The following is a 6926-nucleotide window of genomic DNA, read 5'->3' as shown; positions in this document are numbered from 1 at the left end:
GCGCAGACGCCTTCCAAGTTCGGTGTCCTGGAATTTCGCCGGGGCTGGGACCTTCGGCTTGCGCGAGGTGGCCGCCTCTGTACCATCGTCCCCCTCGGAGACGTACGTTCGAGAGTCGAATTGACCACCAAGTCCCAGGAAGGGACCCGACCGCGGTCTACGACCCCACACTCGTCTGCGTTTGAAGGCAGGGTTTTGTTTTTTTTTTTGGTTTGGTTTGGGTTTTTTTTTTTCTCTTTTGGGGGGTGGGGTGGTGTTTTCTTTTGCTTTGCTTCGTTTCGTTTTGTTGCTTACCTGTGAACAGTTACTCTGTATGGTTTTGACAAAGATGGGCTTGATTGACGAGGAAGAAAAGAAAGATAACTGGTGAGATGAGGCAACAAATTTAAATGCGCGCGGGAAACCCGTGTTCACCCACGGTTGTCCTGCGATAGCTTTCGCTGGCGTTTTAAGACGGTCCACCCACAGCGATCGATCGGAGTTGACCCAGACTCAGAGGGACCCGATGGGACCGAGTAGAACTGCTCCCTAGGGTTTCCGAGGCTCTAACTTTTTTGGGAGCAGACATCTTTCCCCCTTCTCCGTGGAGCAGCTGGTTGGATTCCAACAACTGGTCTTGCTATTAACAGCCGAAAACACAAGCCACGATGAAGGGCGCCTTTGGTAAACCTATGAAACAGCGTTCACATGCGACACTAATTATGCTCGTCACCGTAAGGATCTTTGTTAAATTGGGCAAAACCTTTCAATCAGTTTGTGTCACTTTTACGCCGCCCCCCACTCAATATATTGTGGTGACTTATTTCACTTACCTCACCGAGAAAGAATTCCCATGCAAGCATTCCATCTTCTCTTACCACACTTCCTAACCTCACAAGTAGAAAAAACTCGAGATACTACGTGCTTCTTTCTGCATCCTTAGGATAATACCAGGGGTGGTCAAGTCTGTTCCGATTCCTAGTCACCTCAGGCGTTCTGGAGTCGCCCTGTGAGCCTCGTGGTGTTTTCAAATGGCGGATTTTTCTGAAGTAGATCGTTCCAGGTCTTTCCTCATAGGGTCACTGTGAGCTGATTTCAACTCCGTGGCAGTGGGTTTGGGGGGATTTGCCTCCCTCTGGGTGGACTCACCCTCCAGCTTGTCTGCTAGCAGCTCGGCATGTTAACCATTTATACCACCCAAGGAACCCTCCGCTTCTCTTTCTCCTGGTCTTTTTCGGGCTCCCCTTAAAGGTTCTCCCATAAAGCAGGAGTATGTTACCTAAGTACCTGTTAAGAATTCCATATGTACTTATTTGATAGGATCCTAAGTATAAGCCCTGTGAATTTATTAATCCAACAGACATTTATGAAGTTCTTACTGTGCTAAGAAGGAGCCCTGGTGGCTTAGTGGTTATGCATTGGGCTGCGATTCACAAGGTCAAGAGTTTGAAACCACCTACTGCTCTATGGGAGACAAGGCTTTCTTCTACTCCCTTATAGAGTTACAGTCGTGGAAACTCACAGGGGAAGCTCTACCCTGTCCCATAGGATCCAGATCAACTTGATGGCAATGAGTTTTCTTATTTTTTATTATGCCAAACATTCTCTTTCACTGTCTTCAGGCTGATTCTCCTCAAAGGCACCTAATAGGACAGAGTAGAACCGGCCTTGTGGGTTTCTGAGGCTGTAAATTCTTAAGGGAGCAGAAATATTTTGCCTCTCGAGGGATGGCAGGGATGGCTGGTGGTTTCGAACTGCTGACCTTGTGGTAAGCAACCCAACTTGTAGCCCACATCACCACCAGAGCTCCTTGTACTAAACATTAGAGACGCACACATCAAATACCTTGCTCTTCTTTCAACAAGCTAAGATCAGTGAGGACAAAAGTAAGTTACCAATAAAAATTGACTAGGTGTAAGCTCTATTTTGTGTTGGTAGCACAAAGATAGACCTTCTCTGTTATATGGGCCTTTTTTTGAAAGGACTGTTTGAATTACGTTTTAGAAGGTCAGCTAGTTGAATGGTAGAAAAGAGATTGAGAGAACATGTGCCGAAAAATAATGTAGCCAAGCCACTTAAGGATCATATGTAGTTCATTGCCTCCAACCTCACTTTTAGCGACTTGCACACTTCTTATGATCGCCTCCATCCATCTGCTAGTGCACATTCTTTTTGGCACCAGGAGAGGGATAAAGAGCTCCAGTCCTTTGTAAATCACATCCTCTTTCCCCCCTTTTCCATTTGTTTGTGAATTACTTGCTTGGGACAGTGTATGTATTCTTCCTCTTGAGGAAAAATAGTTTCAAGATCCCTCTTCCAACCAAATGGGAGTGCGAGTTTATGCTGCGGTGACTTCAATGGATGTGGTCTTTGTGTTCCAGGTGGAGACTGCCCAGGATTTCTGAGGGGGCTGGCCTCGTGCACTCCTCCACAATTACCATCCTAACCCAGGGTAGCGGTCCATCTTACCGAGCTGTCCTTCCCTCCCCCTGGCTTCTGTCCAAAACTTCTGTTAAACAGATTAGGCTGCTCTGGCTGAAATGTTGCTTATGGACGGGAAGTCTCAACCAATTGTTCTTGCCTCCCAGTGGCCCCTTATGGAGTTTAAACCCTGATTCAAAAGCCACCATACCCAAACAGCATGTAAGCATTGTACCGTATGGCTTAACTATTTAACCAAACCTGTGTGGGCTGTGGGTGAAAATCCCTTATTTGAATGGGGTGGCAGGGGGTGAGGGGGTGTATCTAAAAAAAATCGGCAACAATAAAAAGGTTTCTGAGGTGCAAACACCAAAAATTAATTCAAAATCAAATACCTTGTGACTTGGAGGTGTTTTGGGTAGCACTTGTTTGTGCTGCAAATGTCTCCAGTGAAAGGGGGCTGTGCGTGGGCAAAGCTCAAGCACCCCTGGTTGCAGTACAGCACAGCATGTCCAGTGGACTGCACAGTAGCTCCCTGTTTGCATACCTCACAGTAACCCAGCTCATTTTACCCACTGCAGATTAGGCTAGTTTACTATTCCTATTGCCTCCTAATGAGAGCTCGAATAAGTCTTCATTTGGGCTAACTTGAAAAGCAAATTACATTTTCCCCTCCAAAAGACACCAAAATCCTCCCTCGTTGACCTGCTCAAACATGTGGCCAGATTCATAAAACCATCAATAAGGCACCAAACCCAGACAATCGAAGAGCCCTTTGAAGAGAGAAGGACAGCAGTGATGGCTACAGCCACATGTGCAGCAACCCACCCACTTTCGGGAGAACCCAGTGGGAGAAATCGAGATTTTTATAGACAATTCAACTTTTAGAGACTTAGCGTGCACTTTGAGTAGCGCATATTAATCATTTCTCAACAGAGGCTAAGAATGGTCTGCAAATTTTAACATATCCCTGGGAAGCCAGGATAGGTTGCTTCTCACATCCATTTGGCCAAATGTCTCCCTAAAATGGAGTTCTGTTCCAAACTGACCTCTTTGTCTTTCTTTCTAAACCTGTTCTTCCTGTCTGCCCCACTCCATGGTTGCAGCCCCAGCACCCCCGGCTTCAACAGTAGCTCAGGCTTGACATTGGGAGACGTGCTGTACAGCCCCCAAACCCAGGCACCATGTTCTGATGATTCTGATGCCCCAATGGCACCACTTAAAGCCCTTAAATCCTCTACCCTGGTCTTTCTGACAGCCCGTCCCTCCTCCAGAACCTTGCTCACATCATCCTCTATGCCCCGATCATTCAAAAGTTCAAGTCTGATCATGTCTTTCTCATCCTTCAGAGCCATCACGTGCTCCCCACAGCTGCCAAGAGAATGTGTAAAAGTACAGGATAGGTCCCTGGGCACCTCAAATTTCATCTCCTCCTGAGCTCGGCCCGCAGCCTGGGCCCCGGGCAAGCTTTCCTTGAAGAAAAGATCCCGTGGTTTGAGACACAAGTGTGAGCACCACTGTCTGCCACATGCCATGCGCTCACAGGTGGCTTAAACCAGACAAATGTATTAGGATGGCGCCTGCTGGGTTCTTCACTAATGAGAAGACCACATTCATCCCGGCAGTGCCAGTGCACACAGACGCCCCCAGAATGGGAGAGCACCAAGCCGTAAGCAGAGGGCAGTGTTGTCTCTATTAACAGATTCATGGTGGAAAGTCTTTTCATTCTTACGTTACTGGTGTCAGGCAGGTTCGTGGCCGGTCCAGCTCTCGAGTAGCAGCCTCGTCATGAAGCAGAAATGCTCTGAGGTCAGCCTCTACATGGACGACACCCAAGGTTGAGGACAAGGACTCCAAGCTCCAGACCTTCTGCCCACACCTGGGTGCCGGGCAGCCCCTCTTGGCTCAGACAGGCTCCCTTGTGCATTGGGTGGGGCTTCTGTGCCTGCAGGGGCCCAATTCCGGTCTCTGCTGCTTCTAGAGTTGTCACTGCCTTGAAGAAGTTATAGTTAATTCAGCCTGCTCTGTGCAGCGGTCAACACCAGCTTCTGCTTTCTGCTGGGCTCTGCCTCTGTGTCTCTCGGCTCTGTCCTTTGCAGGGCCCAGGGTCTCTTCTGAAGAATTTTCTATCTACTTATCCCCTGGATTGACCCCTCCCTACAGAGACAAGGATTAGATGGGGGTGGGGGTGGGGAGTTAGTGTTCTTCAGAACAGAACAAAGCTTCCATGCCTCCCAGGGACAGACTGTTCCCTAAGAGAACAGAACGTTCACACTCCCCAGGCAGAAGCTCCAGCGAGCCTCCTCCCAGGCTTATATTGGCCTCACCACCTCCTCCCCGGGTTAAGTCAGCATTGAGTCCCCAGGTGATCCCTCTTAGTCAAATCAGCCTCACTCAGAACCAGAACCCAAAGGCCAATTCATCCACCTCAAGAGACACCGCAATACCTGCAGGGAATGAAGCCAAGAGCCACAGAGAAGTCATTGGCTAGAGCAAGTTAGGGCATTTATTTGTGATTCTGTGCAGAGTAGATCTGAGCACCATGGGGTTTTTATGGTGTCTCTGGGCAGGTCCAGAAGACCAATCTTTTGACCCGTAGACAAGCACTGAATCGTTTGCGCCAACCAGAACGCCTAAGGAAAGGAGGCACGTCCGGATGGATGGACAGTCCCGTGGTAGTAGAACAACTGTGGAAGTCTTCCGTCCCCCTGGGTGATCTCAGTGACACTCATGGCCATCAAGCCGTTTCCAACGCACAGCGACTCTGAGAGACAGGGTAGAAGTGGCCCTGTGGGTTTCTGGGCTACTCTTTATGGAGTAGAAAGCCCCATCTGTCTCCTGTGGAAAGGCTGGTGGTTTTACACTGCTGACCTTGTGGTTAGCAGCTCAACTACTACACCGCAGGGGTGCCACCTGGGGGGAGACACACATGGCCTAATCTGTCAAGGTCAACACCTGGAAAGGAGATAGGCTGACTGGCTGTAGGAGGATTTGTATGCAGCATGGACCTTGGGGCTAAATTGGGTTGCAAGAGAGGCTTTGAAACTGGTTTTGCTTAAATTAAAAGCAAATGGTCCAAAAAAAATACTTGAAAGGTGAAGAGAATGTTACTGAAATCACTGAGAACCAAAACCTGCTAGCCCTCTCGGTACCAAAAATGAATGCCCATGTGAAAATGTATAGAAATGGTCGTAAAGGGTTGTGCAGCGGTGTGACAAGAGGGAGTTGACAGCTGTGCTGTTAGAAGCAAGCAGGGCATGTGTTATTTGGATGGAAAGACCTAACTTGGAACTGTGTACACCTGACCTCAACTCTAGAATTCACTGCCATCAAGGCCATCCCAACTCTCATTGACCCTACAGGACAGAGTGGAACTGCCCCCTTGGGTTTCAGAGCCTAAGTCTTTACATCTTTCTCGCAAGGAGCTGTGGGTGAGTTTGAACTGCTGACTTTGTGGTTAGCATTGAAAGGTACAGCCTGCTATGCCACCAGGGCTCCTTGCAACGGGGAGAGCAGATAGGAAATGAAAGATTAAACCTGAGAAAGGTTCTCCATAAGCCGATTCAGATGATTTGAAGCCGATTCTGAGTATTCATGAAGAGTTTACTATGCAAAGTGAGATGTGTAGACCAATAAAATCCTATTATCTCGAGCATGTGAGATGTGCAAATCCTAGGCCCCACTCTGGACATACTGATTCTGCATTTAATAAGATTCCCAGACGATTTGTATGCACACTAAAACTTGAAAGTCTTATATAAGGGTCATCGATGGAGGTCCCCAGATACTGTGCTTGGAAATCTGTGAGGGGGCAGCAAGATGTTCATAGGAAAATTACATTCCTGTTTAATTCCTTTTTCCGAGAATTTTTCAAACCTCCCCTGTTGGCACTGAGACCAACTTCTGAGCCAAGAGTGCAGTCAGTAAGGCCAGCCCATCCCTGAAGAGGGACACCCCTCTGTTGGGTGACTTGGATTCCAGGGCTCCCCGAAAACCCCACTGAACCTTCCTTGGCACGACTCCTCATCATCGTCCTGCTTCCTTTCCAACCATTCCTTTCTCCTGGACCTGGGAATCAGATTGGCACCTGCCTGGTGACTTTGAGCCTCTTGGGGCTCTCACCACATTCTCTCTCGGGTGTTGCTCCTAGTACACTTCTTGGACATGTAAGCAAATCGGGTTCTCTCACTGTTCTGACTCACAGTGACCCTCTATTGTAGGCGCCTTGGCAGCATAATAGGTTGCGTGTTGGGTTGACCTCAGGTCAGCAGTTGGAAACCACCAGCCGCTGCTCGGGAGACAGATGAGACGTTCTTACTCCCATAAAGATTCACAGTCTCAGAAGCCCACAGCAGAGTTCTACTCTGTCCTAAGGGTCACTGTGAGTCAGAAATGACTCGATGGCAGCGAGCTTGGTTTGTTTGAGAAATCGTTCTCTTTCTCTCATTGAGGTTCCTCCAGGACCCAGTCTGATACATGCATCATGTTGCTTGAGTATGCACTGTAACATTTGGCTATATGGCATT

The 6926-nt window shown here is 48.4% G+C and overlaps 1 protein-coding gene across 1 annotated transcript in view; it reads left to right on the top strand.

Moving 5' to 3' along the window:
• Window positions 1–113: 113 nt before the first annotated feature.
• The window catches only part of OSBPL1A (oxysterol binding protein like 1A), a 244562-nt gene continuing 237749 nt past the window's right edge, over window positions 114–6926 (top strand). The window contains exon 1 of the mRNA XM_004702913.3: window positions 114–187. The gene's annotated coding sequence lies outside the window, so the exon portion shown is untranslated. The remainder of the gene's footprint in view (window positions 188–6926) is intronic.

Source organism: Echinops telfairi, unplaced genomic scaffold, assembly GCF_000313985.2.
Source record: "Echinops telfairi isolate 266 unplaced genomic scaffold, ASM31398v2 ScPeMD7_7400;HRSCAF=8409, whole genome shotgun sequence".
NCBI classification, from domain to species: Eukaryota; Metazoa; Chordata; class Mammalia; order Afrosoricida; family Tenrecidae; genus Echinops; species Echinops telfairi.
This window is presented reverse-complemented; position numbering and strand designations above follow the sequence as displayed.